The sequence below is a fragment of the Sus scrofa genome, chromosome X (assembly GCF_000003025.6).
Source record: "Sus scrofa isolate TJ Tabasco breed Duroc chromosome X, Sscrofa11.1, whole genome shotgun sequence".
NCBI lineage: Eukaryota > Metazoa > Chordata > Mammalia > Artiodactyla > Suidae > Sus > Sus scrofa.
This window is the reverse complement of record NC_010461.5, coordinates 54,426,903-54,449,989: the sequence shown is the minus strand read 5'-3', so window position 1 is coordinate 54,449,989 and position 23,087 is coordinate 54,426,903. Positions and strand designations below refer to the sequence as shown.

Genomic DNA, 23,087 nt, shown 5'->3' with positions numbered 1-23,087 from the left:
AATATGTATTTATTGCCATTTTTTATTAATTGCTTTGAATTGTTACTTTGGGTCTTTTTCCTTCCTTCCTTCCTTCCTCCTTCCTTCCTTCCCTCCCTTCTTTTGTTGTCTTGTGATTTGCTATCATTTTTTTTCCTTTAATTTTTTTGTCTTTTGTTTTTTTTTTTAGGGCCACACCTGTGGCACATGGAGGTTCCCAGGCTAGGGGTCTATTTGGAGCTTTTGCTGCCAGCCTACGCCAGAGCCACAGCAACGCCAGATCCAAGCCACTTCTGTGACCTATACCACAGCTCATGGCAATACCAGATCCTTAACCCACTGACCGAGGCCAGGGATCGAACCCACAACCTCATGGTTCCTAGTCGGATTCATTTCCTCTGCACCATGATGGGAACTCTGTGATTTGCTATCTTTAGTGTCATGTTTGGATTGCTTTTCTTTTTTATGTGTGTGTGTCTATTTTACTTATTATTTTGTTTTGCCGTTCTCTTAATTTCAAATGCATTTTCAATGTTCTGCATTTGTCTTCTCCTCTTCTCATGTCTGCTAGTTTTGATATGATTTTTACCAATGGGTAATTTTCTACCTTTTTCTTATCTTTGTCTTTACCACTGATGTTTCTCTTTTGAAATTTTCTTGTTTCTAGTTGTGGCTCTTTCATCTCTGCTTAGAGAAATTCCTTAATATTTGCTTTGGAGCTGGTTTAGAGTTGCTAAATTCTTTTAGTTTTTGTCTGAAAATCTTTTGATCTCTCCTTGAAATCTGAAAGTGCCTTGCTGGGTATAGAATTCTTACTTTTAGGTTCCTCCCTTTCATCAGTCTTAAATAATTTTTCACTCCCTCCTTGCTTGCAGAGTCTCTGCTGAATAATCAGCTGTTATCCTTATGGGGGTTCCTCTGTATGTTATTTGCTGCTTTTCCCTTGTTGGTTTTAATATTTTTCTTTGTATTAAATTTTTGTCAGTTTGATTAGTATGTGTCTCGCTGTCTTTCTCTTTGGGTTGATCCTGTGTGTGATCCTCTGTGCTTCCTTGACTTGAGGGAGTGTTTCCCTTCCCATATGAGGGAAGTTTTAGCTTTAATCTCTTCAATTATTTTCTCTGGCCCTTTTTCTTTCTCTTCTCCTTCTGGAGCCCCTATGATGCAAATGTTGGTATGCTTAATGTTGTTCCAGAGGTCTCAGGCTCTCCTCAATTCTTTTCATTTTCTTTTCCTGTGGAAATTATCTCCACAACTCTTCTACATCACATTCATTCTTCTGCCTCTGTTATCCTGCTGTTGAGTCCTTCTAGTGTATTCTTCATTTCAGATATTGCACTATCCATCTTTGTTTGCTTGTTCTTTAATTCCTCTAGTTCTCTGTCTGTGCCTCCACTTTTTGTCCAAGGTCTTGGATCATCTTTACTATCATCAGTCTGAATTCTTTTTCAGGTAGATTACCTATCTCCTCTTTATTTATTTATTTCGTCTTGTTCCTTTGGCTGAATGTTATTTCTTTGTTGTCTCATAATGTTTAACGTTCTATACTTATTTTCACTTTGATGATGCATATGTAGATTCTGAGGTTCTTACCTTGTCTTGAAGTTTGCAGAGGTGTTAGTGGCTCATGGGTATCTAGGGCATGGTACCTCCATACTGTTCTCAATAGTGGCTGTACCAGCTTACATTCCCACCAACAGTGCAGGAGGGTTCTCTCTGCTCTACACCCTCTCCAGCATGTGTTATTTGTGGACTTGTTCATGACGGCCATTCTGACTGATGTGAGGTGGTATCTCATGGTAGTTTTGATTTGCACTTTTCTAATAATCAGTGATATTGAGCATTTTTTCCTGCACTTGTTGGCCATCTGTACATCTTCCTTGGAGAAATATCTATTCAGGTCTTTTGCCCATTTTTCCATTGGGTTGTTGGTTTTTTTGCTGTTCGGTTATAAGTTGCTTGTATATCCTAGAGATTAAGCCCTTGTTAGTTGTGTCATTTGAAACTATTTTCTCCCATTCTGTAAGTTGTCTGTTTTCTTTTTGGTTTCCTTTGCTCTACAAAAGCTTGTCCGTTTGATTAGGTCCCATTGGTTTATTTTGCTTTTAATTCTGTTGTTTTGGGAGACTGACCTGAGAAAACATTTGTAAGGTTGATGTCAGAGAATGTTTTGCCTGTATTCTCTTCCAGGAGTTTGATGGTATCTTGTCTTATATTTAAGTCTTTCACGCATTTTGAATTTATTTTTGTGTGTGGTGTGAGGGTGTGTGGTATGTTTTAGTTTCATTGATTTGCACGTAGCTGTCCAAGTTTCCCAGCAATACTTGCTGAAAAAAGACTATCTTTTTTCCCATTTTATTTTCTTGCCTCCTTTGTCAAAGATTAATTGACCATAGGTGTGAGGTTTTATTTCCAGGTTCTCTATTCTGTTCCATTGGTCTATATGTCTGGTTGGGTACCAGTATTGCACTGTCTTGATGACTGTGGCTTTGTAATATTGCCTGAAGTCTGGGAGAATTATGCCTCTTGCTTGGTTATTGTTCCTCAGAATTGCTTTGGCAATTCTGGGTCTTTTGTGGTTCCATATCAACTTTTGGATTGTTTGTTCTAGTTCTGTGAAAAATGTCCTGGGTAATTTGATAGTGATTGCACTGAATCTGTAGATTGCTTTGGGTAGTATGGTCATTTTTACAATATTGATTTTTGCAACCCTGGAGCATGTAATATCTTTCCATTTTTTTACATCTTGTTTATTTTCCTTGATTAATGTTTTATATTCTCAGCATATAAGTGCTTTACCTCCTTGGTCAGGTTTATTCCCAGGTATTTGATTTTTTGGGGGTGCAATTTTAAAAGGTATTGTATTTTTATATTCCTTTTCTGATATTTCATTGTTAGTATACAGAAATGCAACTGACTTCTGAATGTTAATCTTATATCCTGCTACTTTGCTGAATTTGTTGATCAGTTCAAGTATTTTTTGTGTGGAGTCCTTAGGGTTTTCTATATATAGTATCATGCCGTCTGCACACAGTGACAGTTTTACCTCTTCCCTTCTTATTTGGATGGCTTTTATTTCTTTTGTTTGTCTGATTGCTGTGGCTAGGACTTCCAATTCTATGTTGAATAAAAGTGAGAATGGGCATCCTTGTCTTGTTCCAGATTTTAGTGGAAAGGCTTTCACCTTTTCTCCATTCAGTATTGTATTTGCTGTGGGTTTGTCACAAATGGCTTTTATTATGTTAAGGAATGTTCCCTCTATACCCACTTTGGTGAGAATTTTTATCATGAATGCATGTTGGACATTGTCAAATGCTTTTTCTGCATCTATTGAGATGATCATGTGGTTTTTGACTTTTCTTTTGTTACTGTGGTATATGATGTTGATTGATTTGTGTATGTTGAAACATCCTTATGAATCTGGGATGAATCCCACCTGGTTGTGGTGTATGATCTTTTTTATATGTTTTTGGCTTTGGTTGGCTAAAATTTTGGGAATTTTTGCATCTATATTCATCAACTATGTTGGCCTATAGTTTTTTTTTTTTTTTTTGGTGGTATCTTTGTCTGATTTTGGAATTAGGGTGATGGTGCATCATAGAATGTCTTTGAGTGTGTTCCTTCTTCAAACTTTTGAAAAAGTTTTAGGAGCATGTGTATACATTCCTTTTTTTATGTTTGGTAGAATTCAAACATCTCATCCTGGAATTGTATTTGTAGGGAGTGGTTTTATGACATATTCAATTTCATTTCTAGTGGTTGGTCTGTTCAGCTGTTCTGTTTCCTCTTGATTCAGTTTTGGCAGGCTGTAAGTCTCTAGAAAGTTGTCCATTTATTCTAGATTATAAAATTTGCTGGCATATAATTTTTCATAGTATTCTCTCATGGTTTTTTGTGTTTCTCTAGTATCTGTTTTGACTTGTCCTTTTTCATTTCTGATTTTGTTTGTTTGGGTTTTTTCTCTCCTCTTCTTGGTGAGTCTGGCCAGTGGTTTGTCAATTTTGTTTACCTTTTCAAAGAACCAGCTCTTGGTTTGTTTGATTTCTTCTCTTGCTTTTTGAGTCTCTATTTTATTGATTTCTCTATTTTATTGATCTTTATGATTTCCTTCCTTCTGTTGACTTTAGGTTTTGTTTGTTCTTCTTTTTCTAATTCATTCAGATGTTGGCTTAAGTTGTCAGTTTGAGATTTTTCTTCTTTTTTGAGGAAGGCCTCTATTGCTGTGAATTTCCCTCTGAGCATTCCTTTTTGGCATCCCATAGATTTTGAGTGGTTGTGTCTTCATTATCATTTGTCTCGAGTTATTTTTTAATTGCCTTCTTGATTTCCTCATTGACCCATTGGTTTTTTAGTAGCATGTTGTTTAGTCTCTGTGTAGTGGGTTTTTCCTCATTTTTTTCCTGTTGTTGATTTCTAGTTTCATGCCACTGTGGTCAGAGGAGATACTCGAAATAATTTCTACACTCTTAAATTTGTTGGGGTTAGTTTTGTGCCCCAATATGTGATCAATTCTTGAGAATGTTCCATGTGCACTTGAGAAGAATGTGTATTCTGATTTTTTTGGATGTAATGTCCTGAAAATGTCAATTAAGTCTAACTTTTCTATTGTGTCCTTTAGGAACTCTGTTGCTTTATTGATTTTCTGTTTAGAGGGTCAGACCATTTATGTGAGTGGGCTGTTAAAATCTCCTACTATGCATATATTCCCATCCATTTCTCCTTTTATGTCTGTTAGTACTTTTTGGAGGCTATGTGGGTGCTCCTATATTATGACTATACATATTGACCAGTGTAATATCCTCTTTTTGAGTGGATCCTTTAACCGTTAAATAGTCTCCTTCTTTGTCTTTCTTAATGGGCTTCGTTTTATTTTGTCTGATAGGAGTATTGCAACTCCTGCTTTCCTGTCTTGTCCATTGGCATGAAATATCTTTCCCATCCCCTCACTTTCATTCTATATGTGTCCTTTTCTCTAAGGTGAGTTTTTTGTAGGCAGCAGATTGAAGATTTTTGCTTTTTTATCCAAGCTGCCACTCTGTGTCTTTTGATTGGAGCATTTAGTCCATTGACATTTAAGGTGATTATTGATAGATATGTATTTATTTCCATTTGAAACCTTGTTTTCCTGTTGATTCTCTGTTTCTCTTTTCTTCTTTTCTTTTTGTGGTTGGACGGTTTCCATTTATTTCATGATTGAGTAATTTTTCTTTTCAATTTTTTGAGTGTAATGTTTGGTTTTGATTTGTGGTTGCTCTGTTTTTTAAGCATGTTAAGCCCTACCTTTATCTGCTTGCTTTTGACTGATAGTCATATAGGTTCATACACATCAAAATATAAGGAAACAATCTATATTTTCTTACTTTCTTTCCCCACATTTTATGATTTTGATGTCTTTTTTAAAAATATCTTCATGTTTAGATCTGTTTGCTGGCTTATTTAAGTGTTTGCTTTCCAGTTGTGGTTAGCTCCATCCTAATTCTTCTTTTTATCTTTTCTCTCTCTCTTTTTATTTGGAGAAGCCCTTTCAGTAGTGTTTTTAGAATGGGTTTAGTATTGCTGTACTCTTTTAGCTTTTGTTTAATGGGGCAATTCTTTATTTTCCCTTCTAATTTAAATGATATTCTTGCTGAATAGAGTATTCTTGGTTGAATATTTACTCCTTTTAGCAATTTAAATTTATCTTGCCTCTCCCATCTGGCCTGTAGTGTTTTTGTAGAGAAATCAGCTGATAGCCATATGGGGGTTCCCTTATAATTAATGCTTTGCTTTTCTCTTGCTGCCTTTAGAATCCTCTGTTTATCTTTAACTATTGCCATTTTTATTGAAATATGTATTGTTGTGGTCCTGTTTGGGTTCAACTTGTTTGGGGCCCTCTGTGCTTCCTGTATCCTGATATCAGTATCCTTTAGATCTGGAGAGTTTTCAGCAATAATTTCTTCAAATATATTTCCAATCCCCCTTTCTTTTTCTTCTCCTTCTGTAATTCCTATTATGCATAGATTGGCCCACTTTATATTATCCCATAGGTCCCTTATATTGCTTTCATGTTTTTTTCATTTGGTTTTCTGTTTGCTGTCCTGATTGGGTGGTTTCCATTATTCTATCTTCCATATCACTAATTCATTCCTCTGCATTTTTTATTCTGATCTTTATTGTCTTTAGCTCAGTTGGTATCTCTGCAAATGGCTTTTCTGGTTTTTCTTGGCTCCTCCTTATATCTTCTAGATCCTTTCTAAAGGAATCCGCATTAGTGTTCACATCTTCTCAATTCATTCAGTATTTTCACCACCACCCTTTTGAACTCAATGTCTGTCAGACTGCAGAGGTCCGTTTCATTGTTGACTGCTTTAGGTGAATGCTCCTGTTCCTTCAACTGAATATTTGCTGTCTCTTTCTTTGGTGTGAGGAGGCTGTTGTTCCCAGGATGCTCAGCATGTTTTCTGGGAGATGGAGGCAATGGGTAGGGCCAGCAGTCAGTGCCTGGTCATTGGGCTGGGCCAGCATTCAGTGCCTGGTCATTGGGCTCTCAATAGCAGCAAGATCCTGCAGGAAGGTGGCACAGGCTACTCCTAGTTGCAGGGTCCTTGGAAGTGGTAATAAGCTCTAGGCAGATCTTCAAGGTGACCAGAGCATTTGGCATTAGCAGTAGCAGGGTGTGTGCGTTCTCAGGGAAATGAGAGCAATAGTAGTTTGTGTTTGATGGCAATGTCCTCCTCTGAGGTGACTGGAACTGCAGGTGGTGCCTGTTTAGGGACCCCTATTGGGAGCAGGCCACGACTATTTCTAGAGTCAGGGATAACTGTGGTGATTTGCTCCCACCACCTGTAGACCATGCATGAAGAAACCTGTCTCCCTTAGGCCATGTATGATGTGTTGTAAAGGGTGCTCCTAGTTGCAGGATCCTGGAAAGTGACAAATCAGGCATGTGGGTACTGCCTGGAATGTTTGGCAGTGGCAGAACTAGGGCAGGTGTGTTCCCTGGGTTGTGAGAGCACCGGCAGTTGGTGTTCAGTCACAATGCTGTCCTCTGTGGTGCCCTTTAGGTCAATGGGGCTGCATGTGACTTTTGTTCAGATATCTCCAATGGCAGTGGGCCACGCCCACCTCTGGAATCAGGGATAACTGTGGCAGTTTGACCCTGCTGCCTGCAGACCATGCACGAAGCACCCTGTCCCACTTATTCCACGCAGGAAGTGCTGTACCAGTTGCTCCTAGTTATAGGGTCTTGCGAAAGGACAGTAACCAAGTGTCTGGGCATCACCCAGAGCTTATGGCAGTGGCAGCTGGAGGGTGGGTGTGTTCCCAGGGGAGTGAGAGCAACAGTATTTGGTGCTTGGTTCCAATGCCCTATTTTTTTCTTTTTTGCCAACCCCTGATGTGACTGGGTTGCTGGTGGAAACCACTCACAGGCCCCCAGTTGTGGCAAGCCACGCCTCCCTCTGGCCTCTGAGACGACTTCCTCAGTCTGTCCCTGCCACCTGTAGATCATGTAATAGGCACCACATCGCACTTAGCCCCCTGATGCCCTTAGCCCACACAATAGGTGCCTGGCCACCGGTAGCCCCCACAAGAAGTGCCTAATCTCCCCTAAACCAGCAAAAGACTTCTCACAGCCTGTAGCTCCTGCAGAGCCGCTCTGCACTCTAAGCCTGCTGGCATGCACATGCTCCAGTGCAGGGAGTTTCCTATGACAGCCTGCCTCTCCTCCTCTCCCCTCCCCAACAATGTCGCCTTGCCTCTCCTGCATGCCCGGACCTTCTCCCAGATTCCCTCTGCCGTTTTGTTCCCCTCCTTAGCCCGTGGCACACTGCTCCTTAGCCCCTCATGCCGTCCCTAGTTCTCTCCCTGGGACTGACCTCTGGAGCCTGAGTCTCAGCGCCCAGCCCCCACCCGAACATCTCAGGCTGTGGTGTCCTGGCTGGTGGTTCAGATGATCTGTGCGGCTGTCACTCTGCTTTGCTGTTCTCATTCTCGCTGCTGCATTTTTTTCTGTGACTTTGAGGTCCTGCCAACTCAGCCTATCTTTCCTCGATTAGATGGCTTCCCAGGAGGTGGGTTCCTTTTCTCCTTCTCAGCCCCCTCTCAATAATGCTAGTCCTGTCCTGATTCCTTATTTCTCTCTGTTTTTCTTTTGTTTTACCCAGTTATGTCAAGAGTTTCTTGCCCTTTTTGGAGGTTTAAGGTCTTTTGCCACCATTCAGTTCATTCTTTGTGTGGGTAGTTTTACATGTAGATGTATTTTTTTTTTTGTCTTTTTAGGGCCACACCCATGGCATATGGAGGTTCCCAGACTAGGGGTCTAATCAGAGCTATTGCCACTGGCCTACAACAGAGACACAGCAATGTCAGATCCCTGTCACGTCTGCAGCCTGCACCACAGCTTATGGCAATGCCGGATCCTTAACCCACTGAGCAAGGCCAGGGATCAAACCTGCACGCAACCTCATGGTTCCTAGTCGGATTCGTTTCTGCTGCGCCACAATGGGAACTCCCTAGATGTGTTTCTTTGATGTGTTTGTGGGGGAAGGTTTGCATGACCTCTTACTCCTCTGCCATCTTGCTCCTGGAATCACTTGTTGTATTTTACACAATGTTTCTAAGTGTTTGGATTACAAGGAAGATTTATTGGTCAAATCTATCTGACTTACTGAATGGGTACTTTATTTACTTATTTAAAAAGGGAAAAGCCATACACTCTAGGCTGTGAAAACTGGAAGATACCTTCTTTAAGATTTTTTTAAGTTGAACATCAGAGCTTCTGGGAACTGGGGATTGTAGGGGAGTTCCCTTTGTGGCTCAGCAGTTAACGAACCCAGCTAGGAACCATGAGGATGCAGGTTCAATCCCTGGCCTTCCTTAGTGGGTTAAGGATCTGGTGTTGATGTGATTTGTGCTGAAAGTTGCAGATGTGGCTCAGATCCTGGGTTGCTGTGGTGTAGGCCAGCAGCAGTATCTCTGATTTGACACCCCCACCCCCAGCCTGGGGACCTCCATATGCCATGGGTGTGACTCTAAAAAGCCAAAAAAAAAAAAAAAAGGCACTGGGAACTGGAGATTGTATAGAATTGTGTACAATCTCATCCCATATTTTTTCTAGGATGAGAGCCAATATCTTTATCATACTCTCAACTGTTCCAAAGTCCTTCAAAATGCAATAGCCACTGTTGTAGTCTAATTATATTTTAATTTTTATAGAACAATAATACATATTTTCATTAACATTTTGGTTAATAGTAACAATAATAGCCCGATTTTAAAATAAATAGAACTAATTCCATTTACAAAACTATCTCCAGTTTTTAAACTATGACATCTTATTTTAATCTCTCCAACAACCCTCTCAGATAGATGATAATATAATTTTATATATAAAATGAAGGCAAATCATAGTAGCTATTAAATAGCAAAGATTTTGTTTTTCAACAATTGAGGCCCGAAGAGTTGAAATAACTTTCCCAAACCCACATAGCTGATTGGTTCCCAAGCCTAGATTTAGAACTCAAATCCTAGTGATTTTTCCACTAACTCATTCTGCTTTGGAGAAACACACAGCCCTACAATTATGGTGATTAATTTAAGCTAAACAATTTGTAAGTGAAAAGGGATGCATATATTTAGATAAAACCTTTTTTTTTTTTTTTTTTTTTTTTTTTAGCTGAAAGCAACTAAAACCACCAAGCCTGGCAATCCCTTGGGCATTCCATTGTGTAATATGCCTAAGAAGTAGAATTGCATTCATCAGGTTTTTGAGTCATAATGAAACTTAGCTAGTTGAGTTTCAAACCTATTAAAAATTGGGTGTGTTTTCTTTTTTTTTTCTTCTCTTCTTTTTTTTTCCATTATCTTTCTGAATTTTATTTTTTTTTATAATTTCTTTTTATTTTCCCACTGTACAGCAAGGGGGTCAGGTTATCCTTACATGTATACATTACAATTACATTTTTCCCCCACCCTTTCTTCTGTTGCAACATGAGTATCTAGACAAAGTTCTCAATGCTATTCAGCAGGATCTCCTTGTAAATCTATTCTAAGTTGTGTCTGATAAGCCCAAGCTCCCGATCCCTCCCACTCCCTCCCCCTCCCATCAGGCAGCCACAAGTCTCTTCTCCAAGTCCATGATTTTCTTTTCTGAGGAGATGTTCATTTGTGCTGGATATTAGATTCCAGTTATAAGTGATATCATATGGTATTTGTCTTTGTCTTTCTGGCTCATTTCACTCAGTATGAGATTCTCTAGTTCCATCCATGTTGCTGCAAATGGCATTATGTCATCCTTTTTTATGGCTGAGTAGGAGTCCATTGGGTATATAGACCACCTCTTCCGAATCCAATCATCTGTGGATGGACATTTGGGTTGTTTCCATGTCCTGGCTATTGTGAATAGTGCTGCAATGAACATGCGGGTGCATGTGTCTCTTTTAAGTAGAGTTTTGTCCGGATAGATGCCCAAGAGTGGGATTGTGGGGTCATATGGAAGTTCTATGTATAGATTTCTAAGGTATCTCCAAGCTGTTCTCCATAGTGGCTGTACCAGTTTACATTCCCACCAACAGTGCAGGAGCAGGAGGCATAACTCTCCCAGACTTCAAGAAATACTACAAAGCCACAGTCATCAAAACAGTGTGGTACTGGTATCAAAACACACAGACAGACCAATGGAACAGAATAGAGAATCCGGAAATAAACCCTGACACCTATGGTCAATTAATCTTTGACAATGGTTTCTATTTCATTTATTTCTGTTCCGATCTTGGTTTCTTTCCTTTTAGTAATTTGGATTTTGTTTTTTCTTCTTTTTGTAGTTCTTTTAGATGTAAAGTTAGTTTGTTTATTTTGAGATTTTTCTTGTTTCCCTAGATGAGCCTGTATTGCTATAAACCTTTCTGTTAGAATTGTTTTTGCTGTTTTAGAATTGTTTTTGCTGTATCCCATAGATATTACTATTGTATTTTTTATTTGATTTATTTCCTAATTTTTTATTTCCTCCTTGATTTCTTGAGTGATCCATTGATTATTTAGTATTGTATTTTTTAGCCTCCACATGTTTATGCTTTTTTGCAGTTTTAGTTTTGTAGTTGATTTCTAATCTCATTGTGATGATTGTGGTCAAAAAAGGTGCTTAAATAATTTTAAATCTTGTATGGAAACACCAAAGACCTTGACTAGCCAAAATATTCTTAAAGAAGAACAGAGTTGGAGGAATCACACTTCCTGATTTCAGTTTTCTTAAATTTACCAAGGTTTGTCTTGTGACATTATTTATTCTGGATAATGGTCCATATGCACTTGAAAATAATATGTATTCTGCTGCTTTTGGATGGAATGCTCTTTAAATATCAATTAAATCCATCTGATATAATGTTTCATTTAAGGCCAGTGTTTCAAACAAGAGATAGAAATAAAAGAATCTAAAATGGAAAGAAAGAAGTAAAATTGTCACTGTTTGAAGATGCCAGGATACTATATATAGAAAATACTAAAGATGCCACCAGAAAACTATTAGAGCTCATCAATGAATTAAGCAAGTTGAAGTACACAAAATCAAACAGGAGCGTGATGCATTTCTATATACTAACAGCAACTATCACAAAGAAAAATTAATGAAACAATCACTACATCAAAGACAATATAGTATCTAGGAATAAACCAACCTAAGGTAGCAAAAGATATGTACTCAGTAAACTATGAGACACTGATGAAAGAAACTGAAGATGGCATAAACTGATGGAAAGATATACAATGTTTATGGATCGGAGGAATTAATATTGTTAAAATGATCATACTATCCAAGGCAATCTATGAATTCAGTACAATCCGTATAAAAATACTAAGGGCATTTTTCATAGAACCAGAACAAATAATTTTAAATCTTGTATGGAAACATCAAAGACCTTGACTAGCCAAAATATTCTTAAAGAAGAACAGAGTTGGAGGAATCACACTTCCTGACATACAAAGTCCAGTAATCTAAAAATATGGTACTGGCATAAAAACAGAAAAAAAGATCAATGGACAGGATAGAATGCCAAGAAATAAACCCAGGCACCTATGGACAATTAATTATGACAAAGGAGGCAATAATATACAATGGAGAAATAAGTGGTGCTGCTAAAATTGGACAGCTGCATGTAAAAGTATGGAATTAGAACTCTAGAACATTAGAAATTAGAACATTCTCTAACACCACACACAAAAATAATCTCAAAATGAGTTAAAGACCTAAAATAAAAGACCTGGTACTATACAACTCCTAGAGGAAAACATAGGCAGTACACTTTTGACATAAAACACAGCAGCATATTTTTGGATCTGTCTCCTGGAGTAATGGAAATGAACACAAAAATAAATGGGACCTAATTGAACTTAAAGGTTTTTCACAGCAAAGGAAACTGTAAACATAACAAAAAGCCAACCTACAGAATGGGAGAAGATATTTGCTAATGGTATGACTGATGTGGGGTTAATATCTAACATATATAAACAGCTTATACAGCTCAATATCAAAAGTGAAACAACCCAATCAAAAAATGGACAGAAATTTAAATAGACATTTCTCTAAAGAAGACATACAGATGGCCGAAAGGCTCTTGAGAAGATGCTCAACATTGGTAATTATTAGAGAAATGCAAAGCAAAACTGCAATGAGGTCTTAGTTAATACCAGTCATAAAGGCCATCATCAAAATGTCTCCAAACAGTAAATACTGGGGATAGTGTGGAGATAAGGTAACCCTTTTACAATGTTGGTCAGAATGTAAACTAGTAAAGCCACTATGGCAAACAGTATGGAGGTTACTTAAAAAACTAAAAATAGTGCTACCATATGATCCTGAAATCCCACTCCTGGGAATCTACCCAGAGAAAACCATAATTTGAAATTTTACATGCACTACAATATTCATAGCAGCACTATTTACAATAGTCAAGAAATGGAAGCCACCTAAATGTCCATTGATTGATGAATGGATAAAGAAAATGTGGCATATATATATAATAAAATACCACTCAGCCATAAAAATGAATGAAATAATGACATTTGCAGCAGCCTGGAGGGATCTAGAGATTGCCATACTGAGTGAATTAGGCCAGACAGAAAAAGACAAATATCATATGATATCGCTTATATGTGGAATCTTATAAAATAATGATACAACTGAACTTATTTACAAAACAGAAAGGGACTCACATACATAGAAAAAAAAACATTGTTACCAAAGTGGAAAGATTGAGCAGAGGGTTAAATTTGCACTTTGGGAGTAACATATGTATACTACTATATATAAAATAGGTAAATAACAAGGACCTACCATATAGCACAGGGAACTCTACTCAATATTCTGTAATAACCTATAGGGGAAAATAATCTGAAAAAACATATATGTATGTATAACTGAATCATTTTGCTGTATACCTGAAAATAAGACAACCTTGTAAATCAACTATACTATAATAAAAGATAAAAAATGAGGTCTGTGGTGATTTTCAGTGTCATTTTAAAACTAACTTTTAACATTGATAATGAAATTGTCAACATTTGAAATATTTGCATAACTTTGTGTACCAATGTTTTCCAAATGACTAATATATGATGTTACATAGTCACACATATGTAAAAGTTGCATTCATGAGTAAAGATCCATTTGAAGTACAAAAGAGACCAAGAAATTTTATTGGTTAACTGGGTATGAAATCGTCTTTGACATAGTTTCTTATTTTACATCACAGCTAACATTTATGAAACTACTTCTTTTTGAGTTTTGGTGTGGTAACAGAGAAGATTACATTAATTATCTGAAGGGCTACACTCCTTTGTTTTTCAGCTATGCTACTTGGTGTGAGGACAGAATTTCTTTATATCCTTAAACTAAAACAACATATCACAACATATTTAAAAGAAGCAGATATGACAATACAGCTGTTTTCTATCAAGTTAGACAATAAAATGAATTTCAAAATATAAAGTAGTTCCAGTTCTCAATACTTTTTTATTTGTTTTAGGCAATAGAGTTATTTTTCATAAAATATTTAATTTATTTATTTTAAATCATAATCAGTGAATCATTATTTTAAATAAATAAATATTCAAAACTGTCTCACTATGTTATAAAACAGCAAATATTAATAGATATAATACACATAAACAACAGCTCTTTGTAGTCTTCAATAATTATTGAATTTATTAGTGAGGCCCCAAGACCAAAATACAGAGAGAACTGCTCTTATAGGATACCAGCTTCTGTCAAATGCCCTCCTCTTGTCTTCCACTGAATGGGTCCTATCTAGATAATTACAACAATAACATTGTTCACTTAAAACAAATCACCAGAAATATTAGAGAGTTTTAGTGTCCTAGAGGTGACTTCAGGTCATTTTATACTATACTGTGTATCTTGGTTCACACAGGGATTTACAGTCATACCCAACTAGAATAATTTGATTTTTGACATGCTGGGAAAGAGCTGAATTTTCCTTTTGAGCTTTAGGTTTGGCAATGCTAGTTTGACATGCCAAATTTGAGATTTTTATTGAGAAAGGGAAGAAAGAGAATAAGGCATTTTACATATGTTATCTAATTTAATCTTTACAACAAGTCTGTGGCTTAAATATTATTACTAATCCATTTTTCAAAGGAGAAAAGTAAAGGTAGGTGCAAGAGATTAAGGTTATGCCAGCCTTTATTTTTCTGAAGCTTACTATTATGTTGGATAAATGATATCTAAAACACCTTTTATAAAATTTTAATTTTGAAATTTTTGTAGATTCACAGGAAGTGGCAGAAGTATCGTAGAATTCTGTGTACCCTTCACTCGGTCTCTCCCAAATGTTACATCTCATATAATTTAAACATTAAAAACAGGAAATTAATATTGGTATTTTGGGTATGTGTAGTTCTGTGCCATTTTATTACATATGTAGATTGATATATTCACAGTTGCAATCAGAATATAGACTTGTGCATTCACCATAAAGATCTGCCCTGTGCTCCCTCTTTAGAGTCACACTCACCTTCTCCATTCAAAATTAAAAAAAATACAGTCTTACTGAGACATAATTCACATACCACAAAAAAAGTGTACAATTCAGTGGTGATCACTATCTTATTCCATATTTGTTTTGTTTTGTTTTTAGGGCCACAGGTGCTGCATATGGAAGTTCCTGACCTAGGGCTGAATTTGTACTGTGGCCACAGGCCTATGCCACAGCCACAGCAATTCCAGATCTGAGCTTCATCTGCCACCTACACTGCAGCTTGCAGCAATGCCAGATCCTTAATCTACTGAGCAAGGCCAGGGATTAAACTTGCATCTTCATGAATGCTAGTCAGGTTTTTAACCTGCTGAGCCATAATGGGAACTCCCTCAAGAATGTTCAGTCATCTCAGAAACACCCATATACACTAACAGTCCCTCACCATTGTCCCCTCTCCTACTCCCTGGAAGCTACTAATTTGTCTCTCTATATTTGTCTCTTCTAGATATTTCATTTTGTGGCATGTGTCAGTATTCCATTGTTCTTTAATGGACTAAAGAATGTTTCATTATATGGCTTCTGCCACATTTTAAAAATTCATATGATTGTCATGGCCCTTTTGGGCTCCTCCCTTCTTTATGAATTTTTGTATTCTTATCAGTTTCTAAAAAAGGCAGTTTGAATTTTGTAGATGGAGTGTATCTGTAGATCAATATGTCACATATTGCCATCTTCACAATATTGAGTATTCTGATCCATGAACATGGGAAGCTTTCCCATTTATTCAGATTTTTAATTTTTTCAAACATGTTTTATAATTTTCAATGTACAATCATACTACACTACTTTTGTTAAATTTATTGCCTCATGTTTTATTTCTGTTAATTATGAATGGAATTTTTTTATTTTTAAAAGTTTTATTGAAGTATAGTTGATTTATAGTGTTGTGAAAATTTCGGTTGCACAACAGGGTGATTCAGTTATACATACACACACACACCCATTCTTTTTCATATTCTTTTCCCATATAGATTATCACAGAATATTGGGTAGAGTTCCCTGTGCTATACAGCAGGTCCCCATTGGCCATATCATTCCATATACCACAGTGTGCATATGCCAATCTCGAATCCCCAGTCCATCACCCCCCATCCCCTTTGGTAAATATATGTTTTTCAAAGTTTGTGAGTTGGTTTCTGTTCTGCAAATAAGTTCATTTGTATCCTTTTTTTAGATTCCACATATGAGCTGTCATATGACGTTTGTCTTTCACTGTCTAACTTCACTTCTTATGATAATTTCTAGGCCCATCCATGTTGGAATGTTCATATATAGTGTGTGGAAATACAATTGATTTTTAATGTATTTTTTAATTATAGTTGATTTATAATGTGCTACTTTCTTCGATACAGCAAACAGACATAGTAATTCATATATAGATATAGATATAGATACATTTTTTTCTCATACTATCTTCCATCATGATCTATCCCAAGATTGTATGTAGTTCCCTGTGCTATACAGTAGGATCTCATTGCTTATCCATTCTAAATGTAATGGTTTACATCTACTAACCCCAAACTCCCAGTCCATCCCACTCCTTCCCCCTTCCCTCCGCAATTGATTTTTGTATGTTGATATAGTATCCCACAACATGCTGAACTAGTTTATTAGTTCTAATAGTGCTTTTGTGGATTCCTTAGGCCTTTCTACATATAAAATCATGTTATCTGCAAATAGATAAAGCTTTGCTTCTTTCCTTGCAAACTGGATGCCTTTTATTTCTTTTTCTTACCTATTTGTCTTGACTATACTCTCCAGTAGACTTTTGAACAGAAATGGTAAGAACATACATTATAGTCTTCTTGGCCTTGGTGAAAAAAGTTCTTTCATTTACTATTAAGTAGGATATCAGCTGTGAGCTTTATTAGGCTCCCTTGTACTATTTTTTTGAGGGTTGAAGCACTTTTAATCACCGAAGAGTAAACAATAGTATAAACCCTAACAGCACACCCAGTGACTATTGTCCTTCTTCCCTCAGCTCACCCTCTCCTCCCACCCCTCACTCCTTGCGTAACATTGAATAAAGGGCAGGGTATCAACAGCTGTCCCTATCACCATGAGGTGGTAGGAAGGGATAGCTAGGGACCACAGCAATCTTGGCCATCCATCCATGGTTGTCTGTTTCTATACAACTTCATGTGAAATATTTCAGCTCTGAATGAGGAATAGTGCAGAAACCTGGAGCTGAACTTGGCTGCTCCATTCAGATGGCCAGAGCCTCAAGAGCCATGGGCAACAAAGGAGGGGACGTTCCAGAGCCAGCATAATTCAAGGTGAGCCAAATCTGGGATTGAGGTGGATTCAAAGAGGACCAGCAAGGCCTTCTGGCCCCAGTTCAGAATTGTGCCCCACCCAGGCAGTGAAACTCACGCATATGTACAAATGCACATGGCCATATGTACACGCACACATGGGCACACATAAAGAAAATCAGTTAACATTACAGAAAGAATCTGGAGGCTATTAAATACAAAATGGCAGAGTTTTCTTAAAAAGTGAAAATATTTGTTTCTTTGATTCTCTTCAGTGCCTGCACACACCCTAGTCACAAGAGTGTGGATGTGGGGAGGCCTAAGAAGAGTAGGTTGCTAGTGACCCTACAAGTCCCTCTGTGCTAAAGTCCCCATACCAACCACCTTACTCTTCAGCCCAGTAGCTGCCTCCCATGTGACCATTTACCTGATTGGCACCATTGCAGAGCTGCTGCCACAGGAGATTTTTTTGCTGGTGGTCACATCTTCTTCTGAGCTGCTCTCCACATCACTGCAATCATCCTTAGATACCTTTCCTTGGGTCAAGGCTCTGAAAGCAATTTGTGCAATTAAGTAGGACCAAATGACATGCAGAACCTGTAGGATCAGGAGAAGGCCCGATCATCTCCCAACTGTCAAAGAAGGTTGTGTTCAGAATCCAGAATGCATAGATTCCTAGATGCATCACCACAAAAATAGCACTGAAGATCACAAAAAATGGTGTCACAAGTCATTATGATACTTGGCATAATTGGTCAGCTTGGCTGCCTCCAGCAAGAAGTCATATAGATGCATGACCAGAATTCCCACTCGAATCATGTTGTTGATGTAGAAGAAGGTAATGAACCCAATGGTGGCCATATGATGCACGAACATGATCAGAAAGTCCTTTCTTTAAATGTCTGTAACTGAGAAAACATGAGACCAAAAGAAAGCCAATTCCATGATATAATAGTAATAAAGCCCACTTGTGAGAGGCTGGTAAGGGTAACTGTGCCAGCATCATCCGGTGTTCCAAAACTAAGGAGAGGACCAGAGAAGGCTAATTCTGTAGCAGAATATATATAAATAGAAAGTGAATCTCCACATGCTTTCACAGAATTTAGTGAGCATTGAGGGTTTGTCCTGATTCCTCCCACGGTGAAGCCAGCATTGGATTTTTCAGACATCCCAGTACAGTTGCTTTGACAGGCCCTCCAGACTTTTCTCATTAGAATACTTGGTAATAGATATGAACACCTTTTCAAGGATGGCATTAGGTTGCACCTGATAAGGACCACTGTCCTGGATGCCAACATGAAGTGCACTGGGTTTGGCAATAAACCACTTGAAGAGCAGACTTACTGAGAACATGCCCGCAGCCAATGGGAACACCAAAAGAATGTGCCAGGCCCGCAGGTAGCCATTGCCATTGCCTGGCCCCTCTAGGTAGGCCCAGCTCACTTTCTGGGGCAGTCAGGAGTGCTCACTCCATAGCCAGTCTCATAGGAGGCCCAGGGCACCCACCGCTGCTGTTGCCATCTTATGCCCACCCCGCAGCCACTGCCATCATAGCCTCAGCTGCAGTTCCAGCCAATGGACCCCTCATACTTCTAATTGAGTGTTTTCATCATGAGTGGATGTTGGATTTTATCAAAAAATTTTCTGCCTATATTGAGAAAATAATAGCAATGGATTCAAACTATATTTAATTAATATAATGTAACATTGACTATCTATCATATGCTAAACTTATGTTCCTGGAATAAGCCCTGCTTGCTCATAGTGGATAATCTTTTTATATGTTGTTTGATTCAGTTAGGTCGTATTCTGTCAAATATTTTTGCATCTGTATTCATAAGAGATATTGGTCCATAGTTTTCTTTTGTTAATGATGTCTTTGTCTGGTTTTGGTATTGGGATAATACTGGCCTTGTTGAATGAATTGAGAAATGTTCACACTTAGTTTGTGAAAATTCTGAGGAGGATTAGTGTTAATTCTCTTTTACATGTTTGGTAGAACTCACCATTGAATACATCTTTCCCTGAGATTTTCGTTGTGGGCGGGGCAGTTTATTGATTGCTAATTTATTCACTTTATTTGTTATATATCTATACATAATTTCTGTTTCTTCTTGAATCAGTCTAAGGAGTTGTTGTATTTCTAGGAACCTATCCATTTCATTTACATTATCTAAGTTGTTAGTGTCCAATTGTTCATGATATTCCCTTATAATCCTTTTTATTTCCCTAAGTTATGCAGTGATGTCTCCTCTTTCATTCTTGATTTTAGTAATTTGAATCTTTTTTCTTTCTTCTTTGCTCATTGTAGCTATAAGTTCTTCAATTTTGTTGATATTTTAAAAGAATCAATGTTTGATTTTGATTTTCCTTTACTATTTTCTATGATCTTTTATTAATTCCTGCTTTCGCTTTTTGTTATTTCATGCATTCTGCTTGCTTTGTGTTTAGTATTCTTTCTTTTTTTAGTTTCATCTGGTAAAAAGTTATATTATTGATTTGAGATATTCTTTTCTTAAGGTAGGAATTTAAAGCTGTGTATTTCCCTGTCACCTCTCTGATAATGTTATATCAGAAGTTCTGGTATGCTGTATTTTTGTTTCCATTCATCTCAAAGCATTTTCGAATTTATTTAGTGTTTTCTTCTTTGAGCTCTTGGCCATTTAGTACTGTGTTGTTAAATTTCCACATTTTTGTGTATTTCCTAAATTTTCTTCTGTTGTTGATATCTAATTTCATTACATTGTGGTCAGAGTATATACTTTGTAGATTCAAGTCCTTTTAAATTTATTAAGGCTTGTTTTACTGACCCAAGCCTATGGTGTAGCCTAGAAAATATCTTCGTACACTTGAGAAGAATTGTGTATTTTCTTGTTGGGTGGAATATTTTATAGATGTCTGTTAGGTTTAGTTGGTTTATAACGCTGTTAAAATTATATTTCCTTGTTGATTTTCTGGCCATTTGTTCTACTCGTTATTGAAAGTGGAATATTGAAATCGTCTATTATTGTTGATTTGTCTGTTTATTAATTTCTTTCAGGTTTTTGCTTCATGTATGTTTATGTCTCTGTTGTTAGGTGAATGTCTGTATATTGTGATTTCGTTCTGATTTTTGGCCCTTTTATTATTAGTAAATATCGCTTTTTGTCTCTCATCACAATTTTTGACTTAAGGTATATTTTGTCTTATGTTGTTATAGACATTCTTCCTCTGTTTTGGTTATTGATTCCATAATGTATTATTTCCATCCTTTAATTTTCAAAATATCCATGTCTTTGAATTAAGCAATTATTTTATAGAAAGCATATAGTAGAATTACTTTTTAAATCCATTTTTACTACTCCTTGGCTTTGATTGGAATTTTTACTACATTCATGTTTAATTTAGGTGGGATTTACATCTACCATTTTGATATTTATTTTTAGTATGCCTTATATATCTCTTGTTCTTCTATTCCACTGCTGCCTTGTTTTGCATAAAAAAAGCTTTTCGAATACACTATTTTACTTAGCATGTTGTTTATTTTACTATATATTTTCAACTATTTACTTAGTGGTTATCATGGGAATTTCAATTAATACTTAACAATATAGGGCAGATTAATACCAATTATTATTTTTTAATTAAAAAATATTTAGGGCCCCACCTGAGGCATATGGAAATTCCCAGGCTAGGGGTCAAATTATAGCTGCAGCTGCTGGCCTATGCCTCAGCCATAGCAATGTCACTGAATGAGGCCGGGGATCAAAACTGCATCCTTATGGATAGTAGTTGGGTTCTTAACCTGCTGATCCACAGCATGAACTTTGAACACCAAGTCTTTAATATATAAAAACTTTTCTTCAATATAGCTATGCTACCTCCTCTTTCTTTTGTGCTGGTATTTTCATACAAATTACACATCAACATACTTTTATAAATATTACTATACACATTTTTCTTTTGACATATAAGAATCAAAGACTTACAAAGAAAATACATTTACTCTGTCCTCCATATTTGCATCTATTTCCTTTGCTAGTGCCATTTACTTCTTCATAGAGATCAATTTCCTTTGATATTCACCTGGAAGACTCCCTTTAGTATTTATTATAGGGCACTTTTGTTAGTAACAGATCCTTTCAGTGTTTATCTGGGAATATCTTAATTTCCTCTAATTTGAAGGTTTATTTTAGTAGATATAGAATATTTTGTTGATAGTTTTTCCCCCTCAGAACTTTGAATAATGTTTGGGAATTTGTGACTTCTGATTAAAAGTCAGCTGTTAATCTTATTAAGGTTCTCTCTTGTACATGGTGAGTCATTTTTTAATTGCTTCTTTAAAAGATTCTCTTTCCTTGTATTTCAGTAGTTTGACTGTGATGTTTCTAGTTGTGTATGTCTTTGAGTTTATCTTTCTTCAAGTGTTTTGAGCTTGTTGGGAGTGCAAGTATTTTTCATCAAATGTGGTTAATGTTTTTTCTTCCTCTTTCTCTCTTTCCTCTTCTAGGGTCCCCACTATGTGTATGGTGTAAAGCTTGTTGGTATCCCATAGGTCTCTGAGTTCTGTTGATCTTTCTTCATTCTCTTCTCTTTCTGTTCTGTAGACTGGGTTGTTTTGATTGACCTTTCTTCAGGTTCACTGACTCTTCTGCCTAGTCAAATATAATCTTGAAGCCCTGTATTAAATTTTTTATTTCAAATGTTGTACTTTCTAACTACAGGCATTTTAGTTGGTTTCTCTAAAATTATCTCCAACTCTATATTGATATTCTCTATCAGATGACACACCAGTCTCCTTTTTTTCTTTAGTTCCTTAGATATGGTTTCCTTTAATTCTTGGAACATATTTAAAATACCTAATTTAAAGCCTCCCCCTTGGCAACCACAAGGGGCCTCTGTTCTCCAAGTCCATGAGTTTCCTTTCTGTGGAAGAATTCATTTGTGCTGTATATTAGATTCCAGATATAAGTGATATCATATGGTATTTGTCTCTCTCTTTCTGACTTTACTTAGTATGAGAGTCTCTAGTTCCATCCATGTTGCTGCAAATGGCATTATTTGGTTCTTTTTTATGGCTGAGTAGTATTCCATTGTGTATATATACTGCATCTTCTTAATCCATTCTACTGCCAATGGACTTTTGGTTGTTTCTTGACTATTGTGAATAGTGCTCCAATGAACATACAGGTGCATATATCTTTTTCAAGGAAAGTTTGTCTGGATATATGCCCAAGAGTTGGATTGCTGGGGCATATATGATTGTTCTATATTTCATTTTCTGAGGTACCTCCATACTGTTTTCCACAGTGGTTGTACAAATTTACATTCCTGCCAAAAGTGAAGGAGGGTACCCTCTTCTCCACACCCTCTCCAGCAGTTGTCATTTGTTGACTTATTAATCATGGCCATTCTGACTGGTGTGAGGTGGTACCTCATAGTAGTTTTGATTTGCATTTCTTTATAATTAATGAAGTTGAGCATTTTTTCCTGTGCTTATTGGCCATCTGTATATCTTCGTCAGAGAAATGTCTATTCAGATCTTTTGCCCATTCTTCAATTGGCTTATTATTTTTTGTTTTTCTTGAGTAGTATAAGTTGTTTGTATATTTTAGAGATTAAACCCTGGTAAGTTGCATTATTTGAAACTATTTTCTCCCATTCCATAGATTGTCTTTTTGGATTTTTTTTTTGTGGTTTCCTTTGCTTTGCAAAAGCCTGTGAATTTGATTAGGTCCCATTGGTTTATTTCAGCTTTTATTTCTGTTGCCTTGGGAGACTAACCTAAAAAAAATTTTTACAGTTGATGTCAGAGAATGTTTTGCCTATGTTCCCTGCTAGGAGT

The 23,087-nt window shown here is 36.9% G+C and overlaps 1 protein-coding gene and 1 pseudogene across 7 annotated transcripts in view; one reads left to right on the top strand and one right to left on the bottom strand.

Moving 5' to 3' along the window:
• Positions 1-23,087, top strand: part of OPHN1 (oligophrenin 1) — a 560,542-nt gene that overhangs the window by 167,056 nt on the left and 370,399 nt on the right. The window contains exon 1 of one of the 7 annotated variants that reach the window (XM_021080303.1): positions 16,532-17,284. The exons of the other annotated variants lie outside the window; for them this stretch is intronic. The gene's annotated coding sequence lies outside the window, so the exon portion shown is untranslated. Of the gene's footprint in view, positions 1-16,531; positions 17,285-23,087 lie in introns of those variants that run through there. 7 annotated transcript variants of the gene reach the window in all.
• Positions 17,294-22,201, bottom strand: LOC110257773 (annotated as a pseudogene).